Raw genomic sequence first — 25630 nt, 5'->3', positions numbered from 1 at the left:
AGGAACTAATAGACCAAAAATTCCAAGCATAGTAATGTGGATATTTCCATTTACATATTCAGCTTTGGACAGAATGAATTCAATCATTAATTTACTCATTCTTTCAGGAAAGGTTTTGGGGAATGTTTTCCCCAAAGACTGCCTTAAAGCACATATGTGAAATGAGTCAGTTTAAACACTGGAAGTTTTTTAGCTTACAGTTGAAGGCCAAGAAAACAACCAAGTCAAGGCATCATCAAGGCAATACTTTCTTCCCCAAGACTGGCTGCTGACAATTCTTGGCTGCTTTGCCACATGGCAAGGCATATAGTGTCTTCTTGTCTCTCTCTTCTCTTCCAGGTGTCATTGAGTTCAGCTTCTTGCTTCCATGGTTCTCTCTCTCTCTCTCTCTCTCTCTCTGTTCATTCTATTTATAAAGGATTCTGGTAAGAGGATTAAGACTTATCCTGATTGAGGTGGGTCACACTTTAACTGAAGTAGCCTCATCAGAAGGTCCTACTTACAATGGGTCCACATCCACAGGAATGGATTAACTTTAAGAATATGTCTTTCTTTCAGCTCCTACACTTTGATTTATTGGACTTACTCCACTCAGCTAACATGGAGTTGAAGGTCAACCACCACAACATGGAGCCTAGAGTGTCTACAACTGGAAGCGGGAGGAGTGCATCCAGTACCCATATGGAATCTAAGCCCTCACTTGACATAGGTGTGCAATGGACACAACCAATCCAATGTCCACAGAGAAAATGTGGAATGGGTGTGGGAACGGTAGCCATGGTGGCTGCTGGGTGTGGGGAACGGGAGGAAGAGATGAGATGTGGAGGCGTTTTTGGGACGTGGAGTTGTCCTGGATAGTGCTTCACGGACAATTACGGGACATTATAGATCCCCCCAGGGCCCACTGGATGGAACGTGAGAGAGTCTGGGCTATGATGTGGACCATTGACTATGGGGTGCAGTGATGCTCAGAGATGAACTTACCAGGTGCAATGGATGTGTCATGATGATGGGAGAGAGTGTTGCTGTGGGGGGAGTGGGGGGCGGGGGCGGTGGGGTTGAATGGGACCTCATATTTTTCATAATGTAATTTAAAAAAATAAATTAAAAAAAAAAAAAAAGAATATGTCTTTCTGAGGTACATACAACTTCCAACCACCACAGCAAATACTCTATGTACCAGGCATGGAGATGGTTTTGGGGCTAAAATGATGAATAAGTTATTATCCCTCCCCTCAAGAGGAAGGCAAAAATGTGAACAAAGATACTCATTCATGAATTCAAAGCATTTCATGAGTTCCCACAGTGCCCCAAATCCAAACAGTGTGCAAGACAATGAACACACAGCAGGAGAAAGTCATTTACTGTGTGGGGACATCACAGAGCTTTCCTCAGAGGAAACACATGAAGTCATTCTTAAAGGAAAAGTGAGAATTGACCCACAAGACTGAAAAGGTCAATTAAGTAGAGGAGATGGAAGTAGGAAAGCTGAGAATCATGCAGGGAATTGATATGTTAAGAGACAGTGAGGCTATGAGGGCTACTGGAATGAAGGGTATGATTGGGGCAGTAGCAGAAGATAAGACCAAAATAGTGGATAGGTGCTTGTCTGTGAAAGATTGAGTATTTGAAGTGTGGATTCAGTCTGTAGACTGTAATGAGAGACTCTTTTAGTCTCCATGTTTCCATGGAAAAGAACTTCCAGTGCACTCACACCCACCTCTTTTTACACTCCTGCCCAGGAGAGGAAGAGAAGTTCACAGGAAGATCATTTGGAGCAGAACATGTACAGCTCAAACACACTTCTCTGCTCCTCTACAAAGTGGGCTTACAAGAACATGCTCTGTACCTACTGGTTAGTGACTGTGTGGGAAAGCCTGTCTAATTCAGGAGCAAAGATTTAGAAAGACCATTTTCCAAGTTATAAAGATAGATTCCTTTATCAGTTTTGAATAATAAAGCTAACATTTCTATGCCCTTCAGTCTGTGTGACTTCTGTGCTCTCTCTCTATGGGGTCCTGAATTGGAAGGAAAAGAGTGAGTTTACTCATTGGCTTCCCTAAAACTCCAACACACCTGTGCCAGATAAAATAATGCCCCTTCCCACAAAACATCCAAGCCCTAATCCCCAGAACCTGTGAATATGGTACCTTACCTGGCAAAAGGGACTTGGCAGATGTGATTAAGGTTAAGGCCCTTGAGATAAGAAGATTATCCTAGGTTACCCAGATGGCCCAGGCTAATCACCTGAATCCTTAAAAGTGAAGAACATTTCCAAGCTGGGTCAGAGAGAGATGTAAAAAAGGAAGAAATGTCAAAGAGAGGCAACATAGGAAGGATTTGACTTGTTGCTGGCTTTGAAAATAGGAGAAGGAACTGTGGTGAATTGAATTATGTGCACCAAATTAGATATGTTCTTAATCTTAATCTGCTTTCCTATGAGTGTAAACCCATTGTCAACAGGACCTCTTGGAAACATTATTTAGAGTTAAGAGGTGGCCCGCCTGAATGATGGTGGGTCTCAATCTAGATTATTGGAGGCTTTATATAGAGAACCAGAAGTCAAAGGAGCTGGAAAAGGAGAGGGCAAGGAGTCCTGAGGATTTCTGGCAGCCAACAACAGAAGCTACAGATTTTGGGAAGAAAGCAAAGCTTGCTGATATCTTGATTTTGGACTTTTTTGGCCTCAAAACCATAGCCAACAAATTCCTGTTATCTTAGCCAATCCATTGTGTGGTATTTGTCAATGAAGCCTGGCAAACTGAGACAGAGGCCATGATTCAAGGAATGTGGGCAATCCCTAGATGCTGAGAACATCATCTGGCCAACATCATCAAAAAAGAAAAAAAAGAATGGGGGCTTTGGTCCTAACAGTCACAAGGAATGGAAGTCTTCCAGCAACCCGAATGATCAGGAAACCAATTCTCCCAAGAGTCTCCAAAAAGGAATGCAACCCTGCTGACCCTTTGATTTTAGCCCAGTGAGACCTGTGTTGGACTGCTGATCTTCAGAGCTGGAAGATAATAATTTGTGTTGTTTTAAGCCATTAAGTTTGTGGTAATCTTTTCTGGCATCAATAGAAAACACACACAAAATCACAAGGAACCAAAAGCGGTTTTAATATAAGAGAAAGGAAATGCTCAGATGGTGATGACAATTAACAGTGGTGAGTAGAGGCTGAGGCAGAGAAAATGTTTGTGGGAGAAAGATGACCTCATCTGATGATAAGATGCAGAGCTGTGTGAAGGAGAAGGGCAGTCCAGCTTGGGAACTGGGTAGATGGTCACACCATAATGAAGATTGAGATGCTGAAAGAGAAGCAAATTTAGAAGAGCAAATAATGAACACAGTATTGACATAGTGAGGATAACCAGGTGAAGATTTCCAACAGGTTATTAGAAATAAAAGCCAAAAGCAAAGCAGAGACATTATATAGATTACATTATAGAGGATGGTTTAGGAATGAATAGAAGACAATGTAAAGGGGGAAATATTTCTCACTGTAGATCTAGTCATGGTGTATTAGTCAGCCAAAGGGGTACTAATGCAAAATACCATAAATCGGTTGGTTTTTATAAAGGGTATTTATTTCAGGTAGGAGCTTACAGTCACCAGGCCATGAAGCCTAAGTTACTTCCCTCACCAAAGTCTATTTTCCCGGGTTGGAGCAAGATGGCTGCTGAGGTCTATGAGGGTTCAGGCTTCCTGGGTTCCTCTGGGCTCAGCTCCTCTGTTTTTTCCACAAGGTCAGCTGTCGACTATCAGGTAAATGGCTCTGTCTCTCTCTCTCTGGAGTTTCTGCCATGTCTAAGGAGCCATTTATATTCCTCTATGTTCTTCTCCTGGCTCAGATCCCCCCTCTTCCTAGGGCTTACTTTTCTTTCCTTTGTGTGCTGACTTCCTGGGGCTCCAGCTTAAGACTTCAGCTTTGGAAACCCTCAACTTTGTCCTTTGCCATGCCTTTTATCTATGAGTCCCCACCCCTTTGTGGGACTCAGTGCCCTAATGACATGGCCCAATCAAAGCCCTAATCATAATTTAATCATGCTCAGGTACAGACCAGATTACAAACATAATCCAATATCTATTTTTGGAATTCATAATCATATCAAACTGCTACACATGGTTTGGATCATGAAAAAAATTATTTTAAGCAATGTATTTTTTTCACTACCCAGTCAATAATCTACAACTCTATATAAATAAAATATGTCCAAAGTCAACTTTGTAAATATACATGTGACTTTCTAAAGGTTACTTAAGAAATCTGTTCCATTTCATGACATATCCTAGACATTACTTGACATCTTTATTGGCATTGGCATTATGTTTTCATACCTTCAAATCATCTGTGAGAAACTGAAGACTTTTCACAGAATTCCACACATAATCCCACCATGCCCCACTCCCAGAATCATACATTTGACATTGCTTTGAATCATGTAAGCACTTTATTCAATCATTTTCCACATTACCTAAATGTCCTCCTGTTTTGGTTTTCCCTTACGCATTCATACCAGAGAAAACATTAGTATGTTATTCTCTCATAGTTTAAAGGAGTGCTGTTTGTGAATCTGCATTCTTCACTTTCTATGTTAAATTTCATTGCTCTGAGTAGTATACTTCAATAACATCTCTTTTCTAATGCTAAAGTTGAAAATGATCTTCATTTGCACTCAGTGAGGTCTACCATACCTCCATATAATCAAAAGTATTCAACATAAAATAAACACCTTAGAGTCCCACAGTAGGGAATTTTATTTAAGGCAAAATAATCGGGAGTGGTCAGGCAGGAACAGCACTTTGCTTGGTCAGATCATTTCCTTTATGTAGTTCAATTTGCATAAATGGCTCAAGAAACATACCTCTGTACAATGGATGATATTTTGAAAATTCCATTTTTATTTTGAAATAATTATAAAATAAGTTGCAAAAACAGTGCAGTGTGTAGCTTAGCTTCTACCAGTGGAAAAATCTTGTGTAACTTTAGTACATTATCAAAACCAGGAACTTGATATTGACAGTATACAACTAAATGGACTACAGCTCTTGGATTTTCCCAGTTTTTGTATGCACTCACATTTTTTTGTATGTATGTATGTATAATTCTGTGATATTTTGTTACATGTAAAGATTTATATAACAAATATCACACTCAAGATAAAGAATTATTCCATCACCACAAGGGAACTGCCTTGTGCCACCTTTGACTCTCACACCATCTTTTCCCAACACCTGGCAACCACTGATCTTGTCTCCATTTCTATAATTTTGTCATTTCGAGAATGTTATATGAATGGAATCATACAGTATATTATTTTTTATATTGGATTTTTAAAAACTCAGCATAACCACCTTAAGAGTCATTCAAGTTGCTGCAGATATCAGCAGATTTTTCCTTTTTATTGCTGAATAGTACTCCATGTTGTGGTTATACAGTCTGTTTATCCTTTACTTGTTGAAGGACATTTGGGTGGTTTCCAGTTTTAGGCTGTTATGATTAAAGCTGCTATAAACATTATGTATAGGTTTTTGCTTAAACATATACTTTCATTTCTCTAGAATAAATCCCCGGGACTGTGATTGTTGGGTTATATAGTAAATGTATGTCTAATTTTACAAGGAACTGCCAGACTTTCAGAGTGCCTGTTCCATTTTATGTTACCACCAGCAATTTATGAGAGATCCAGTTTCTCCACATCTTAGCCAGCATCTGGTATTATCAGTATTTTTTTTAATTAATTCTAATAGATGTGTAGTGAAAAACAGATGGATTGTTAATATTATTTTTGGAACTGTCTGTAGATATTTAAACGAGCTCCCTATAGTGTACACAATTTCCTATTGTCAGATATGAACATAGTGCTTTATTAAGAGGTAAAGGGACAAGAAGTTGGATCAAGACCTCCATATTTGCAAGTGAAAGTCAATACAAAGTCATGGAAATTTAGGATCATCAACAACCATAAAGCCTTGTTTATTTGTAACAGACTTCCTTTTGGAAGCCATGTGGCCAGTTTCTGGGGGCAGTAGAATTGAGGTCCATTTTGCTATTCACCTTGATGATCTGATTCTCACGGGCCAAATGCAAAGGAGTTGTTGGAAGCTTTCCCAAAGAGTTTGGCATGCTTGGAGCGGAAAATGGTAAGATCCAGGGGAGTCTTCTTGGTCAGAAATTGCAGTATTACTTCATTTAAAAATAAAATAAAAAACAGTTACTTGGATGCTATTAGAAACTACAGGGAAATCCTAATCCTTTGTTCTACCAAGGGGAGTTTAACTAGATTAATGATTTAAATGTCAAAAGGATATGAATTTTCAAAACATTTTGCCCTTTTAATCTTTATTCTGTAAATATCCTATTCATTCTCCTTTTGTTGAGCTATTAAATTAACAAGTACTTCGGCTACTTAAAACATTACTTACCACCTGCAAGTATCTTTCCACTTGCAAAGGATTATAACAAAATTCCCTAGTGTCTATTCTAAGCAATACTTCCATAGAATGTGAATAAATGCTAAGCTAAAGAAGAGGTCCATAGACATATTGTGGATCTACTCAAAGCCAATATTAAATTGATATGACAATGTGAAACTCCAAGAGGTCAATAGAGTATCAAGAAATTTCCCAAAACTTATTTCTCAGCAGAATCCTCTTTCACACTGACTATCTCAAGGGACTAAATTAGAAACCCTGCATGAGACTGATTAAAAACATGATAAATACATAAGTTATTTTCACATTTAAATTGTTATAGGGGAGGGGACCATCAGAGATGCTCTTATCTGGAAATGGAAAAAAATAGCAAGGTTCATATCCTTTTACATGGTTTTGGCTGTGGTCAGTATGTAAAGAAGTCTAGGTTAGATTAGACTGTTAACATCTTGTATAATTCAACAGTTGTTCATTTGACTAGCCAAGATGTTGCGAAATAGCACATATGGGAGTCATGATAGCCATAACAAGAAAATAAATAGTGCTAGATGATTTTTAGCTGTTTTATTTCAATTTCCAAGACAGGTCAAAGAACTTCTAATGTTATGGGAAAAGCCAACTTCAGGAGGAGATAAGGCAAAAGAGCAGAAGCCACAAGAGTCCTGCAGAAGGAAGTCTGGATGCTTTATTCTTTCTACATAGTAAATAAGAGAATAAATTTAAGGTCAATGTTGCACCCAAAGGTTCTAACAAGACTGAGATTTAAAAATAATATTGGAGATTTAAATTATTATTAATACATATATTTTTAAAAATCAACAAAATAGAAGCTTGATTTTATTTAAGTAGTATTAAAAAAAAGTTGAATGAAACCCTGCTATTTCTTCCTTTAAGCTCTTGAATGGAACCTCAGAATTTGTGAGCACTTCTAGAGAATTCTTACTGTCCCTAGCAAACTACATGAAATTAAGCAGATTGTTGTAGTTCTCAGAATAGTAGGAACTTCTGTACATTGAGATTTTTAAAAATAAATTAAATTAAAAATTATTGCTTTTAAGAGATCAGAAGCATTAATGAGTGTATATTTCTCAGTCTGGTGGTAATGACACTATACAGTGGAAAGAACATGGGCTTTGGATCCATACAGACCAGTTGGGTAAATAATTTAAATTTATTGTGCTTTAGTTTTCTCATCTGTAAAATATGTATAATAATATTTATCCTAAAAGGGATTACAGAGGATTAAAGGGATTAAAGATTAAGTGAGATAATAAAATAAAAGCTAGTAACACAGTGCCTAGAATATAAAAGTTAGGCACCCTCCCCCACAAAAGTTACCTTTTTTCTTCATGGTCTGCTGACAGTATCCTACTAGCAATGGTCTGAATACTAAAAATACATACTTTCTTGTTATTATGTTATCTTGTGGCCATAAGTTTTGTTATCTATTCTAAATAATTTATTATTTAGAATAGATATGTAATTTAAATGACATTATACTATAGTGGAGCTGAACTAAAATTTGAGTTTAGACAATAATCTATAGATTATCCTGATGGGCTTATTTAAACATGTATGTTTCACCCTTGCCTTCCAAGTCCCATTACTTATTTGGAAATCCTTTTCAACTACTAAGAGTTATAAGGTTAGCAGAACTACAGAGCACATAAAACTTAAAGCCACCAATTAGAGTTTAGTGCTGTGTTTCAAGTTACATCCTTTTCGGGTTGCAGTTCTTGCTGTGTGTGGTGAAGAAGGGAAATAAGATGTGTGATTTATATATATCACAGAGAAATTATACCAAGGGCTCTATATGATTTTGTATCAGTCATTCTCAACATTAATCATAGATAGAGCAACAAAGATGCTTTTATGCTGGACTTTTGGGGAGAAGGGAAATGAATTGACGGTGTTCATATAAAGCTTATTCTCTGCGTATTCCATTATGTGCCATCAATTTATAAATGTAAATACACTGTTTTTAAGCAAGGCTGACTACTTACCCATTGTCAGTCATGAGCTTTGAGTTACCTCTGGTTTTGGTGATTGATTGGAAATGATTGTTAACCCAGATGACCACAGAAGGGATTTCTGCAATTGCACACTAAACACCTTGCCAAGTCTCAGGACGAGTTTAGGGAAAGGAAGGAGAGAAAAGTTAGTACTAACCATTATGTAATTTATATTCAGCATTTAGATTAGAAGGAAGACTTCACGAAATTACTGCTAAGATAATAACAGAAAAGCCAATTTGCAAGATTTAAGGCTCAAGCCCCTTTTCTTCCAAATCAAACTGAATCCTAGATTCAATTTTATTTAGGAATTTTAATTCTTCACATCAATGGTTTATCCTCTTGTTTTTAATTTTCAAGTCCCCTTTTGCTATTTTTACTATTAAGGGGAAAGAAAAGAATAGTGGGAATGTAGTTTGAGTGTGTGTGTGTGTGTGCATATGTGTGGGTATAAGTATATATATAAAATATGAAGATAATGGAGGGGTCAGGAGAGTGGTTCTCTAGTGAGTATAAGTCTCTAGAGACTTAATTGCCTCATCAGATTTATTTGTGTAAACATACCCAAGGATGCCTTTTCTACCTGGAATAAGGGCTGTTTTAAGTAGAGATTTATCTTTTTCTGGACATTCATTACTGTGGACTTTAAAAGTCTTAATTATAGGGGAAACGGACTTGGCCCAGTGGTTAGGGCGTCCGTCTACCACATGGGAGGTCCGCGGGTTCAAACCCCGGGCCTCCTTGACCCGCGTGGAGCTGGCCGTGCCGCAGTGCTGATGCGCGCAAGGAGTGCCGTGCCACGCAGGGGATCCACTCCCGGCCACCCCACCCCCCGCAGGTAGGTAGGGGAGCCCCACGCGCAAGGAGCGCACCTGTAAGGAGAGCCGCCCAGCGGGAAAGAAAGTGCAGCCTGCTGAGGAATGGCGCCGCCCACACTTCCCGTGCTGCTGACAACAATAGAAGCGGACAAAGAAACAACACGCAGCAAATAGACACAGAGAACAGACAACCGGGGAAGGGCGGGAATTAAATAAATAAATAAATCTTTAATAAAAATTAAAAAAATAAAAGTCTTAATTATAGTCAATGTCTTTATCTTTTCTTAACAGGAAATTAAAATAAGAGACATATGAAGCTCTAAGCTCTACTTTCTTAAGAAAGACAGTGTTTGCGTTTCAATTTTTATTGCTTCTTAGCCATTTAGCTATACCTCATCTGTATTTCTCAGTAATAACACTATGACCTAGCTTCAGTAAAAAAGTGATTCTTTCAAGAAAAAATATGTACATGTTTTTCTTTTGTTTTATAAACAGGATTTTGAGAATTAATCAAAGAAGTTTGCATTGGGTTAGTGAGGTACCATTTGCCTCAACCACTGTGAAATCTCCCTTTGGAGGCAGTCCCTGGATCCAAAGGTCCATCTAAATTTTTATACTTTGACATCTGGAAGTCCACAGTGTGACTTTCTCAGTTTTCATATTCAGCATCATCTACAAACTATGTCTTTTAAATAGTAAATTAACTTCCACAAGATTGTCACAACCAGTCAGGAAATAAGAGATACAGATTCTTACTATGACCTACTTTGTTGATCATATCTTTGCTTAGTTGTAAAAGTACATTCTTTCTTCCATAAAATATGATGTAAATATTAACATATAAGTACATTTTGGCTTAATACATTTTTATATGCAATAAAATTAAAATGATCCAAAGTTAGCTAGAGGTAATAACTTGTTTTTCTTCTAAGGAATACATATACATTTCCAAGAATAGGTTGGGAAACATAATTATTGTAGACATGTTGGAAATTTTTAATTTATCAACCTGTTTTAAATTTCTTCAGATCTATAATTCAGGTGAGTTATCAGATGGATCCTGTACGTTTTCTCAAAAGCATTTTTATTAGTGTTAAACTTTATGATTATCAAGTAGATTACTTAACAGCACCTTAGGGAAATCTTTATTTGCTTTCTTTCACAAATAAGTAAATGAAGGCACAGTCCTATACCTAAAAGAGCATTTTATTTAGTGTAAATACTATTATTCATAACCACCTTTACACATCTGGTGCTTATGAAATGCTATACTAACTTTGTCCCCAAATCATCTAACAGGACTTATTTTTTAAGTATTTAATTATTTTTACAGAGGAAAAGGTTTGATCCAGTTTATAGCTCTTTTCCTTTTAATCCTTAGTGCTTTTAATGCTTATAGTACATTTTTCTTCATTTTTAATCTGGGAAAATTTAGCCTTGGAGCACCATCTGTTTCACAGTGAAGTGCTTGTATTCAGCTTCCCAGATGGGTTAAATAATAGAAAAAGGTTAAGTGATTTAACTTGAATTCACACAGTGAGTCTTCTGCCCTCAGCCCAGGCATGACAAAGGGAAAGGTTTTCAAGTTTTTTTTTCTCCTTCTTCATTACACTAACTCAGAGATCATGCATATTTCTGCAGCACTTTCTCCAAAAAAGATAAAGTAGTAAATATATTCAATATTGTTGAACAATAATTTAGATTTCCAATTTATTTCTAACATTAAAACAAAGCTCTTGGAAAAAGTAAAAATTACCTTTTGGCAAGAAATTAAAACTTAACTTTTATGAGACCATTGCATTCTTAACTGGTATTCTAATCTCTCTTTTCCCTCTCTCCCAAAACATCTGTTAAGCTGCTCCTGTATTAACCTTGCAACAACACCCCTTCTTTCCATCTCTTCTGAAGAGTGGGCAGTTTCTACCAACAGTGCACAGACCACCAGCCTTCTGAAGAGTGCCTGAAATCTATATTCTTCAATGCTTTCCATCTCAAGTGAATGCTTACATTCAATTCCAGAGTTGGATAACAACAACAACAAAACAAAACAACAACAAAAAACTGCCATTACAAGAGGGAGCACAGATAGCAAGGAACACCCGTATGGGTAAAGGGGAATGTATTAATTCAGTTTATTACATTTCATTAAGATGAAAAGAAAGTTAAGGTGGTCTTGTCAACTTGACTAAGTTTCCTTGGTGTGGAGTTCTAGTTGAGACACAGTCAGGTGGGCCAAAGAACAGATGTGGTGCTTACCCTTGAGGAATTTGTTCCCTCAAAGAGATGATAACCAATGAATTCCCATTTAGAACAGAAACAGGTTATTTCATGAATGATCCTACTTCTGTGATACATAATTCATCCAAAATCTCAGGCACTGATTTTTCACTGACTTGTTCTTTTTTAACAGTTGACCCAGTTATTTGTGTTGACATGGTCAAAATACAGGAAGTCACCATGCCCTTAATATTTTATGGCAAGCTGTCCCTGTTTCTTAGTTTTCCAGAAAATTATTAATCCTATTTGATTAATCTGAGGACATATTTTAATATCATATTTTGAACCTATAATGACTCAATAAAATTTACTTCCTTCTTAAACACCATGAAAAAAATAAAGCCTACTATTTAGGAGTCGTTTAACATAAGTAAATAGTTTTGTTGTTGTTGTTGTTTTTTAATAAAACAACTTGGACATAGAAAATCTACAAATATATCATTATACACACACACAAACAAACATAGCACTGTGGCTGGAACATAATTCCATCAATGACTTTACCATCACAAGAAATATATAGTATTGACCCCTCCAATGATATTATCAATTTAGATAATTAACCAGAATATTTATGTGTGTAAGACAAAAGGCATTGATAAAAACAGCATTAAAGAAATTTTGAACTTCCAGCTTTGTTTTTGTTTACGTGAGGTTTAAGGTGCAGTTATCCTCTCACTGGGCCTCATCTTTACGCATACTTACTCAGTTTCTTTCTTCCCAGCAAGACTGTAAGCTCTTGTGGGCAATAATTATGTCCACTTGTTCAGGACTGTCTGTCTAGCCCCTAGAGTAGTATCTGGAATAGTGTAATAATATTTTGTTGAATTGAATCCCATTGAAGATCATCTGCCTTCCATTTTAGGAGATCACAGTTTATAGGAAAGAAGACGTTTAGAGGAATACATTTAGTCTAAGAAAATAAGCATTTTAATAGCAGTATGAATAGAGTTATACTACAAATACTGTACTAGGTTTACACAGAAATTCACTGAGGAAGCAACATCCACCTGGGTCTTGATGGATGATTAGGGGCTGTCCATAGGAAGGAGGTATAAGGTATTCATTACAGGATGAAAGGAAGAGATGTGTTTTTTGTAACTGGAAATCAAAAAAAGATCTCCTTTACCGTGTCATCTTCCTCATCTAGCCAAAGAGTTGCAAAATGTTGAATACATTTTTTTTTAATCACATGCCATTCAGAAAGATGCCAGCATGACCAGATGGATGGTTTTCAGATTCACACTTTGGAAACACACAGTGCTTCTCTGAGGCAATTGTGTACAGTTTCTTTTAAAATAGCAGAAAGCATATGGGAACAGGATTGGATTTGCAAGCGATAATCAAAAGAATGGTGAGGCATTTAAGATCAATTAAATCAAAATCCTATAAAGTGATAAAATTTTAATCATATTTTGAAATTCTAAAATTTTATATTTGTAGCTACACATACATTTAAAAAGAAGAAAAAAGAAATTTTTTTTTCATGGAAACTACAATCCTTGCTAGACCTGCCAAATCTAAAGCAAAAAAGAGAGACCAGATCAACATAATGAGGCTGTATGGAAGAATGTAATTGGTTAAATGTTAGGTATTTCCAATATTCTCCAGTATTTCAAATATATTTTCCTAAATAAAGCATATGTAGAAAAAGTTTTATACTTTCCTCCAGTCTCTCTTTTCTTAACACAAACAAAAAAAGTCAAACTTACTTGCATGAAAAGCCTTGTTTTAGTTTAAATACCTTAAGGAATTACAGTTAAATATGATCTGTCCAATGTAGATTTATGACAGCATTATATGAAAGTATCTCTCCCTGTATCCTGCCTTTAAGCAGAGCTGGGTGGCTTCCCAACAATTCTAACCACAGTGAGTCCACAAATGAATTTTATAAGCAGGTCAAATCTTCTTAATGTTAGACTCATAAGTGTTCCATACTCTATGTTTTATATGGCAATTTAACATGCCCCAAATTATTATTATGGGATTTGAGATGATTAAACTTCAGGGAGAGTGATATCATAGGGCCAAACCCAAGGAATTAAAGTAGCTTTAGATAGCAACCCTCTGTTTGAAGAAAACACTTTTTTTTTTTTTTTTACAAGGAGGATGACTTCCTTTGCCTTTTATCCATGTGGGTCCTTGATCCCAAGTAAAGTAAATGATCAGCCCATGGCTTTGAAGTCATCTGCTATCCTTCAGCCTTTCAGGAATTTGCATTATTCTTTTTGACCCCCACATACTATCAAAATCTGTGATGTGCCAATATGAAGTTGAAAATATTATTTCTGAACTCCTGGTATGATGAAATCATAACCTGTTATTCTCATTAATTCATTCATTCATTCCAAAAACATTTATTTACTTCTGGGCCAGGTATTATGAGGGCCTCCCTAGATGAATTAGACAGATATATTTCACCTTCAGAGAGTTTACAGGCTCATAGGGGAACAAAGACACATAAATGGCTTTAATACAAGGAATACAGTGATATGTATCATAATAAAACTACAACTAAAGTGCTATGGAGTTCAGAAGAGCAAGAGGTGGTCTTAGAGGTTTAGCATTCATAGACATTTGGCTGATTTTTTTTTTTTTTGAAGGGAAGGGTATTAAAAAAATCCCTTAACACAGTCAGAATGTTTTAGTCAAAGCCAGTATGTCAAATGAATACAGTGGGCCATGAGGTTTTACATTTCTACATGATTCTAAATCATTATTATTATCGTGAACATGGTTCCAACGTTTTGTCAGATCATTCCTACACTTTGTCATAATGACAGACAAAAGTAGAAAGTGACTAAGAAATGACATGTACTTCATTATTTATGGCTTTAAAAATGGGATTGCTTGTATTTCAAATTCTATTTTTATGTAGCTGAAACTCCAATAAAGGAAATTTTTTTTAAAAATTTGAGATTGGTCTCAATTTGAGGTGTCTCCTGTTCTCAACATAGAATTTATTTGGTTAATGGATAAACTCCATTTATGCTTTCAAATTTACTATTCTAAATTGCATCAGAAGCTGGAAGCTTCAAAACCTGGTATGCTTAAGAAGCTGCCTAGCTCTTGTTTTAATATAACTTAAAAATATTGAAAGCATGTGTATTTGTTAGTCATTTCTTTGTAGTGTGACAAACTGAGAAGTTTCCTAAAGCCAGATTGGATAGGAAAGAAGAAGCAGAATTATTGCCAACCAAGATGATAGCTGGAGGAAGGGGCTTTGAAACAAAGATAACAAAATAAGGAAATGAAAGAAAAAGCCTCAAGTCCCCCGTAGGGGAGCCCCACGCGCAAGGAGTGCGCCCCATAAGGAGAGCGGCCCAGTGGGAAAGAAAGTGCAGCCTGCCCAGGAATGGTGCCACACACACGGAGAGCTGACACAGCAAGATGATACAACAAAAAGAAACACAGATTCCAGTGCCGCTGACAACAACAGAAGCAGACAAAGAAGACGCGGCAAATAGACACAGAACAGACAACTGGGGTGAGGGGGGAGGGGAGAGAAATAAATAAATCTTTTTTTTTAAAAAAAAGAAAAAGCCTCAAGATCACTAATCAAGAGGATGAGAAGAATAAAATTGCATTTAATGAATAGATTAAGAAAAAAAAATTCAGAAATCGAAAAGGATCTTAGAAATTCTCTGTTTACACGGCATCTGGTTCATGTCATTGGGACAAACAGAACAGTGTAAAGGAACTGTGTCCCAAGAGGTTTGGACATAAAATTTATACCTATCTCCATTTAGCTTCTGAATCAATGTACTGCAGACAGACTGGCCACCAAACATTTATGCAATGAATATATGTTATCACCCAGGCTATTTCAATTTGAACCCCTTGGGCATAATTTAAGAAATAATCAATGTTCCTAAGTATTGGGGCCAGACTTAGCCAATCCCTGGTCCCCTATCACGTTTTATAAAGGTATGATCTCCATTTTCCAGCTTGAACATCAAATCATAGTGACTAGTGAATTTGCCACATCATAGGCAATTGCAAAAAAAAAAAAAAAAAATTGTACTAGATCAGTGAAGAAATTACATCTAAATTCCAACCTTAAATAAAACACACTTCACAGAAAACAATAACTTCAGACATACACTCTGTCACTAAAAAAGGGAGTACTTAAACTCCAAATTTCTAGTGACTAAGTAAAAAAAAGTTCAGCCATGCATAATTGATTATAAAATATACAAAACACTACATCATAAAGTAAACACATGCTAATAAATAAGCTTGTTCACCGTAAGTAATGATTCAATTATCAGATAGTTATGGGTAATTTAAACTTCCGGAAGACAGAGGAAATCACATTTAATAAGCTTACAGTAACAACAATTATATCTTTGCTAACCATTCTGGTCTTTGACCAAAGGGACATCACATTCTAAAGACTTAAGGTTTTATCCCAAAATATGACCAGGAAAAAAAGTCTCTTTGTTTCCAAGCATATTAGCCTGCAGGTGGCAAAAATTAGGAAGCTTTTCATTAATAGTAAATTTAACTTATAGGGAGAAGGCAAGGTAGTTAATGCCTTTCTCTCTTCCCCCTACTTGAGCATCCCAAAGTAATTTGTGGATTAAAAGTCCTGTCTCATTTCCCTCCTGGTAGGGTTCTTCTGTTGATGCCCAGACTTAGAAACCTTCACTGGATTTGCTGTGCCTGTCTCTCTCTCTCCTGAACATGTTTGTCCCCTTCTGTGCCCCCATATGTTTTCTCTATCTCCAGTATAATATATCACATTCTGTTGAGTAGAGAAGTCAATTCAGGTTTCCTTTGCTTTATTGTGAATCACTCAATGCTAAGTCTTTTTCACTTTTTCATCCCCTAGATGGCTAGGACAATGCCTCACACAGTATAATTAAAAGGAGGGAAGGTAGCTTGTGAAATTCAACAGAATTCTTATTAGCCCTGTTCTAAAGAGTGGGCAACAGAAGTGTTGGGGTGTCAGGTGGGAGAAAAGCTGGCTTTCTCCCTGAGAACTCATGGGATGGGCTTAGTGAATACCCCATGAACTCTCGCAGGCTCAAGATGCTGTTTCGTCTCTCTTGGGAGCAGAGCTTAATTAACCTAGTCCAAAAAAACATTGAGTAAAATCAAAATGCCAATGTATTACCTTACAGTGAGAAAAGTAGCCCTCATGTGGATCGGACTGTTCAGGTCAGCCTGGCTAACATGCTCCCTTTTGGCAGATCTGCATGGGAAATATATTTTAATCAGAAGATTGCTTGGTGATCATGGCTCAGGACAATAGGAGTTAGCAAGAGGAGAGGAACGTTTGACTTCAGCCTGATACAACTATCTCTTCTGTGATGATTGTTTAGCTAGTGCCACCATTATAACTGAGGTCTGTTGGCTCAGAATTCCTCTTCCCTGGACATTCACTGCAAAAGTTTTTAATTAACACTTATCTGTGCCAGGGAATATTCTTAAGGTTAGAAATATAATAGGAAATAAAAAGGCAATGGCCCTACCCAACTGAGTTTAGAAACATTTGTCTCAATGACTATCTGCTTTCTAACATCCATTACTCACCACCATGCCCTTGTGTAATAATTACTGCTTGTATTTCTTTAGTGGTGTTAGATACATTTAATCAGATTGCTGGTCTCAGAGTCCATTCTGCTTTCTCTATTCATTACTTGGGGATTTAAATTTTAATTAGCTAACATAATTCAAGGTGCAATTCATAGTAGCACCTAAGTATAGACAATAGTTCCAGACTTTCAAGGAAAAGGATTGAGCATCCGTCCCTAAAACAGCAAATCCTAGTAATTATCATTTCCTGGGTGCCCCAATCTTGCATCTGTAGACCAACCCTGAGTTGCTGCAGAAGCTCTCTAACTTGCTCAAGTAGCAGGAAGCTAGAATGCCCAGGGCTCTCAAAGGAACATGAAATATTAATATAAATGCATTTATATTATTTGAACATAAATTGGATTACACTAAATTTTACTAAGTTCAAATGGTAGCAAGGAAAACTTTATGGGAATAAAATTCAAAATTGGAGATATTTTATTTTCATTAAAGAGCAACTCAGCATACCCTGTGATTTGAAAGAGGACAGTATGAGAACAACTAGACCTTGATCTACAAATTAATTCCTTTAATTGTAGGTCAAATGGCCATATGCTATCATACTCCTAAAAGTAAGCCTTTAAAAAAAGTTACATTACTCTCATTAACTTACTTTATACATAATAATATGGGCTCTTCAATTTATATAGAAAGAAGCAATTTAATAAATACTGTGCCTTCTTCTTGTTGAGCACAAAAAGTTCCAGGTTTCTACAGCCCAGGTGAGACTATTCTAAATAATGTTTCTATTTTGTATTTCTGGTTAAAAACTGGCTTTCATTCCTGGCCCTTCTCAGCTCATGGTGCTGAGTTGGAGCATCACTCCAGGGGATTCCACCTACGTGGCATAGAAAGGCATACAAATTTTGTTTACCAGCAAGTCTGGCATTAATAGGAAGAGGCAACATATTACTATTACTATAATTTAACTTTAAACCACATAGTTTCCAGTAACCCAACTACTCTCTTAGGATTATTTCCAAGGAGACAGTATCAATTATGGTCTGAAAAAAAAAAAGTCTCCAAAGAAGAAAGATCATTTATGGGAATTTAGAATTTAATCCTTTGGTTTATGTTAGATTAATTGTCTACCTAAATTAATAACATTTGTTAAGTCCACAGAGGCTCAGATCTGTGGCAGAGACCCAACCCAAGCTGAGGCCAATCACATTCTCTCTCCTGGGAAACTGAGGCTGGGAATCAGAAGTGCTAGTGAATTTCTAGTAAGGCTTGAACTAGGGTGCTATAAAGTAAGGGTTCTGATTATGTATAGAGATGATCCCACATGTCAGAGGTTCCTTGTGTTTTCCTAGTGCCTAGAGAAGTACTGATATACCACAGGAACCCCCTTATTCTCTTCAATGAGAACTTCCTAGGTGGTAGGCGCTGTTATAGGGATTTTATATATATTAACTTATTCAGTCCTCACCATATCCATGAGAGATAGGTACTGCTATTGTCTCCATTTCAAAGATAAAGTCCATTTCAAGGAAGTTAAATACTTTGCCCAGGATTAAACAGATGGTAACTGGTAGCATGAATTTCAGATCAGGCAGCTTGGTGCCAAAGTCCAAGTTCTTAGCCACCATCTACACTGCACGCCCTGTAAGAAGGGAGGGAAAGAAGGAAGAGACAACTCACACAATTTACAATAGAAAATCCTTTACGTTCACAGAGTTAATAATAATGAATTCTACTCTTTGCTGACAACATGGAAATTCCACCGTGTACAGTGACTTAAACTCTGCCGACGCTCATCTGAATCATGTAATGTGGCAAGACCAGCATGCTGCACTGGCTGACATGGTCAGCCTCCACTGCCTCCACCTCAAAGCAGCTCTTTGGTTCCCCAGTGCTCATTACAATAAACCTTTTTGTCATTACAGAACTGACCATTAACTCAGAGATAAAATTTGGTGAATGCTAGAAATGAGACGACATTTGTGATTTGAGGCTAGACGTGGTAAACATACTGTTGTAAATGAAAAGATGAGCCATCAGAAATCCAGGAAGAATCCTGCCCAAACATTTCAGTATTTGGGAATTTGGTAATTGAGACAGTTTCCAGACATATTCCTGGAATGTCAAGTATCGTACTATGGTTTATCTGATTAGTCAATTAGGTTTGAATGCTCAGTATTTAGAGTTACTTCCTCGCATGGGGGACTGACTGCTTTCAACTGAGAGTTTGAAAAACATTCTATGCAGAAAATCCAAACTGCTTTAAGATGTATTCATTTTACCGTACCGAAGTGTTTCACTAAAAAAGAAAAAAGTAAATGATATGAAAAACAGATCTAAACATTCTTCTAAGCTGAAATACACAGAAGAATTTAATTTTAGAGAAATGTAAAAATTTTATTAGGACTGATCTCTTCGCCAAGATATCACTTTATTGTACTAAGTAATTTTACAACTTTCTGGTAAGGTTCTAGGCTAATATTGCAAAGGAATGCTTACAGAATGCCTTTTAGAAGCAACAAGTAGCATATCTATAAGACTATGAAATGTCTAACCATGAAAAATAGTAACTTTCAAACATGTACAAATGTCAACATATTGGATTTAGAAGGTGATAAACATGTTTTCAAGGGCACTTGCCTAAACCTAGGATTCCTGTGGGCCAGGACAAAAGAAGGATGATCATTGAACCCCTTCCCTAAGAGAATCTTGGGCCATTCTTCTTTACCTAGCACATAAAACAGCAATTAAACCAACCCGTGGGTCTCATAATTTATCAAGAGCCCGAATAGATCCCCATCTTCTTTATGGAGCTGGAAAGAGGTGGGCATACATAGAAAAGGGAAGGGTTCTGAAATCATTAGAAGGAAGAAGAAGGAGATTGGCATTACTCAAGAAGTAAATTCACACTCTTCTTTGTCAAGGTAGGATGCTCTAGACTTCTTGTTGGGAATCTTATAAGAAACCTGGGAATTTCTCTATGATGCTGGAAAAGGGCAGTTTTGTGTTTTATAGGGTTTTTTTTGGTGTTATCTTAAAGATTTGGGATATACAAAACCAAATTATATACTATGGTTTCTTCCTTTCACATGTCTATAAAGCTTAGTTGAGTTTTTCAGCCATAGGGGACTATCCCATAAGCACCCCCAAATTAGAGAGTCATTTTGAAATTAACTATGACAATCATGGATCATACAACTGTGGGTATATTTAGATCTTGCCTGACCTAAGTTTGGACCAGTTGGCCTTTTAAAGTACCCCCTAATTCATCTATGCTTCTGTGTAATATTACATTGCAACTACTCTGGAGAATATTTTGTTAAATAATTGCCCATTTTCAATTTGGGCAGGGTATTAGTCAGCCAAAGGGGTGCTGATGCAAAATACCAGAAATAAGTTTGTTTTTAAAGGGTATTTATTTGGGGTAGGAGCTTGCTGATACCAGGCCATAGAGCATAAGTTACTTCCCTCACCAAAGCCTATTTTCGCAGGTTAGAGCAAGATAGCTTCTGACATCTACGAGGGTGCAGGCTTTCTGGGTTCCTCCCTTCCAGGGTCTTGCTTCTCTCTGGGTTCAGGGTTTCTCTCTTCCCAGGGCTTGCTTCTTCCTGGGTTCAGGATTCCTCTCTTTCTGGGGCTTGCTTCTCTTTCCTCTGTGAACTTACTTCCCAGGGCTCCAGAATCAAACTCCAACATCAAAATTCCAACTTCAACATCAAACCTCTTAACTCTGTCCTTTGCCATGCCTTTTATCTGTAAGTCCTCACCCACCAAAGGGTAGGGACACAATGCCCTACTGGCACAAGAGGTTTACATAATTACTTAATCAAGTTAACCTATGAATCCAATATAATCTAGTATGCCCAGAGGAAAAGACCAGTTTACAAACATAATCTAGTATTTCTTTTTGGAATTCATCAATAATATCAAACTGCCACAGGCAGTTATTTTCAATTTGAAATTTTAATATCCTAATTTGTATTATCCCAAAATCTGTATTGGGATATTCACATATAACATACATAAAATTTTTCTCTTGAATTTTCTATCACTTTTCTGGGGCATTTCACATAAATTGAGCTTACCCCACAAATTGAACTTTTGTAGTGTCACGGAATTGACTAGAGACTGGTTGGTTTTAATTATGCACAGGCTTGTCATCTAAAGAGAGAGAAAGATAAAAGGAATCATGTGAAATTATGAGACCCCAAAGCTCCTGTTAATTTCATCACTTCTTACTGTCTTCTTTCTAGACCATACCAGGAGTTCTAAACAGCCCCCAATGTAACATATCACTTTCTTGAGTTACAGGAGTTACTTGAGTTAAGGAACTGCATTCCTTAATACTAGTGGCAGTCACAATGAAAGAAAAAAGATTCATGGGCGGAAATAGCTGTCAAGGATGGCGAGACTGGAAATTTTACTTATCTTCACAGCAGTTTTGACTGTAATGGATTAACTCCCAGGATTAGTGTTTGCCTGCATTGGCCTTGCCCTAGCTCTTCTTCTTTTAAGCAGATAACTGAATCAGTATGGTGTTTTTCTATTATTGTCTGGAGACATTTTCGGTTGTTAACAACTAAGAGGAGGCATCTAGTGAGCTGGGATCAGGGATGCTGTATATCTTACAATGTATAGGGCAGTCCCTATAAAAAAGAATTATCTGACCCAACATGTCAATAGTGTCGAGGGTAAGACAATATACATACTTTTCATATGTGTGAGCCAAGAACAATGTTTATTTTCTGATGCAGTAGAAGGGCTCAGTTTGTGCTCTCATCATAAGTTAACTCCTTTAAACCTGAAATAAATGAATAGTATATTTTTCTGTAGATGAAATATCCTTCTGTGATTAAAATAATATCATCTTCCTCAGTGATAAGAAAATTAAAGGTAGTTGACTCAGGCTTGAGGCCAGTGAGTGAAAATTGCTTACCGCTGTTAGATAACAGCAATTTGCAGCCAGCTAAATTATTCTCAACCATGACTGCATACTATAATTACCTGGGGAGCTTTTTAAAAATATTGGTTCCAGAGCCCAACCCCCTGGGTATTCTGATTTAATTGATCTCAATTTGGGCCTGGGCTCAGGTGGCTTTCAAAGTTTACCAGGTGGTTCTAATGTACAGCTAGGATTGAGAAGTAGTTATTCAGCCTGTATGTAACCCTGCTAGGTCACCAGGTTAAGAAATTCATTTGCGGTACAGATTGGGATTCATTTTGGCAATCACCTGGGTACTTAAAGCTGTGTCAGGAATTCACCTTGAGGTTCTAATCTTAATTTTCTCTGGAAGACTGGGGGTTTAAAATTGAACCCCAGAATATTCCTAAAATCTGCCTATGTAATGGACTACCACAGAGAATCTAAACTCAGAATTTAAAAGCAGCTCTATAAATGGTAGATGAGTAAACTGTTCTAATTTTTCCACTTCTTTCCATGGGTGTTTATCCTTTCATTCCATTCTTATTTTTATGCCATGTGAAATAGGAGGTGGAAAAGTTCATCATTTACCTACTAACCTCTGTCAAATAGTACCTTTTCAATAGTGAGAATGGGATGCTATTTAAAACCAAAATATTAGGTAGGGCAAATAGATTTTCAAGGGCTAAAATTTTCTCTCCTTCTCATCTCATAAACACCTGGGATGGGGAGATGACTTTTTCCCTTTGCAGAGTTCCTGCCTTTGGAATGCCATCCAATGGGCTAAGCCTTAGCAGTGAAACTAGATATTGTCTCTGCAAATTTGGAGGAATCCATTTTGGAAGTGTTCCTGGCATTGTTGTTGATATGTTAAGCCTGGTAGGTGTGCATGCTTCAGGAATTGATGCCATGTTGGGAATCAGATGAAAGAGGGTATGCTCAAGGAATTTAGCAAACTCCAGTGCTGCTCTCCACAGAACCTGCCTTTCAAGCCCACTGTTTTGCTGCAAGGTCAGGCCCCTGTCCAGGCTCATCCTAAAGGGATAGATCATGACTTAGCCTTGAAACAATACAAAAGAAACTTGATTTTAAGGGGGACAATTTAAATTAAATAGTTTCATATTTATAAAAATATTATTCTTGTAACAATAATGTATATATTTACTCAGGTTGAGTCTGTCAAACTCAACAACTGAAGGAAATATAAGTGTTTGGTCAATATTAATTCTGGAAAGAAACAAGGTATTCAATAATTAGGTATTTTATTTGAAGCATGATTTATATCAAGTGTAAGCATGACATGATAAAATTCATTATGAAGCAATACAGAACTATTACTGACTCTTGACAACTCCAGAGTGTATAACTTGTCATTTAGGGTACCATGTTAAGGCCATCAGGCCATCTCAGGTATATGGAGAGCTGAGGCCAATTGAACCAAACCAGTGAGAGTATGCTCTTCTCTATCCTTTGCTAACTTTAAGGCAGCTTTCATCACGAAGCTTAGGAGCAATAGGATTGTATAGAGAATTATATGTTAGCTGTCATCAGGTAGTTCTAGTCCTTTCAGTAACTGTGTATTTATGCTTTATGGAACATTCAGCTAGAAGTAGTCAACACAGAACACAGAACCATGGAAACCAAAGGTATCTGAGAAATTGCTAGTCTACAGTGCCAACTTCTTTCTCATAACTCCAAAAGAGAAAAATGTCTTGTCCCATTCTCAAGACCTATAGAAATAGGAATATATAATCTTTTGATTAATTTTAGTCTCCTTATTAATTTTAAGACATATGCATTTGGGTCCTTTTTATTTGCCACTGAATTATGATAAATGAAAAATCACTGCCACTGAGATTACACGATGATTGGTCATAAAAAGCAGAAGTTTTCAAGTCAGACAGATCTGAGTTTAAATAATGATTCTAGCACTTCCTAGAGGTTATCTCTGGGAAAGAAGAGGTTGATGGGAACCTCAGATTATGGTACTAAAACTCTATCTACATGCATTCCTTGGATTTCTTTGCTCATTCTAATGTACAATATGTCCTCAGTTCTCGAGAACTATGAAAAATTCCAGTTTTGAATTCTCAGGAAAGAGAAACAATATTGTATCTCTATATAGTTTTGCCATGAGAATTTCTTTTAGAATTCCTCCCTGTTATTTTAATTTTGTATTTCAATATTGTGTGATGTATTTCAAGAAGCATCTTTCTCTTTTAAAAGGTAAATAGTTGTCCTCGCTAATCAAATTTGAGGTTATTGACTTCTAGACTCTACTAACTGTACAAGGTGGGTTTAGTAATTGATAAAGTTAGGATAACAATACTGACCCCAAAGGACTGCTGTGAGAATTAAGTTAAATATTAAAGTTTATGTAAAGCCTGGATATAGTATGGGCCTATAAATATTCATTTACTTCATACAATGGTTACTCGACATTCATATTTTAGTAACTGCACATATTTTTTTTAAAGGTAGAGTATATTATTATTTCTTCAAATCCTTAGTCCAGATTGTTTGTTTCTTCATTTTGCAGATTTCCTCATACCATTAACATAAAAGAAAACCTCTAATAAAGACATGAAACTAAAATTTAGTACTTTGCAAGTACAATATGCTTTGCTATTTGACATTTACTTTCTCAAAAAGTCGTAAATACCTTCATGTATGGAAGCCTGTTCACATTTGGATTCCGCAGAAAGGAAGAGCTTTGAAAACTACAAAATCCTTCTAACTTGTATCTATCTGAGGGCAAGAAAAAAAAATCTAGGTAAGCCTGGATTTTATTCTAAAAGGCAACTATTTTCTGTTCTTTAACATGAGCGTCATAGGAATAAAAAATAAAGCCAATTGAGAGGAAATCTGTTTGGAAAACGGCCCAATCCAATGCTTTGTGAGCAGGCTGTACAGTCTTCACAGGCTCCCACCCCCGTGGAGTGGGTCACCAGAGGGCTTAACCCTTAGTGGGCCCTGTTCTCAGAACAGGGAAAGGACCCTGCCGGAAACCTGAAAGCAAGCTAATATTGTAAATCGGTTCAGTGCCATATTTCTATACAAATATTCATAACGTAACTTTTATTCCATATTAAATAAGAGGAAGGCAGAGGCATTGTTAGTGAGACACAGTGGAGTCACTGTTCAGATTGTCTGACAGCTCTGGGGCTGTTTGGGAGAAAATGTGTCCCGTTCCTGAACCCAGAAAGATAACGGTCATTAAAAGTAGTTGCAGATGCCCCACATAAACAAAATGCATCTAAGTGCATGTATTGTAGGTTAAAAAATTTCTAAGTGGGTGAATGTGAACATTATGCCATCACCTTTTATTAATCTTGATATCTAAAGGTAATGCGTCAATAACAGCTCATGCATTTGTAAAGAATATTAGTAGCGTTAAGTACATTATATGGTTAGGGATCAGGACAGAAACTCTCCTAGTTCTGTGGAAAATTCAATTGCCAGGATATTTATTTTAAATATAAAAAAGGTTAATGAGTTAATCATGAGAATAATAGCATCAAATTTCCCTTCAATTTTTATTAATAACAGATTAAGTATAATTTTTTTTATGAATACATCTAAAAAATTCAGTCAGATTTTGCTTTTTGCATGCATATATAACTATT

This window comes from Dasypus novemcinctus, chromosome 15 (assembly GCF_030445035.2).
Source record: "Dasypus novemcinctus isolate mDasNov1 chromosome 15, mDasNov1.1.hap2, whole genome shotgun sequence".
Taxonomy (NCBI): domain Eukaryota; kingdom Metazoa; phylum Chordata; class Mammalia; order Cingulata; family Dasypodidae; genus Dasypus; species Dasypus novemcinctus.
This window is presented reverse-complemented; position numbering follows the sequence as displayed.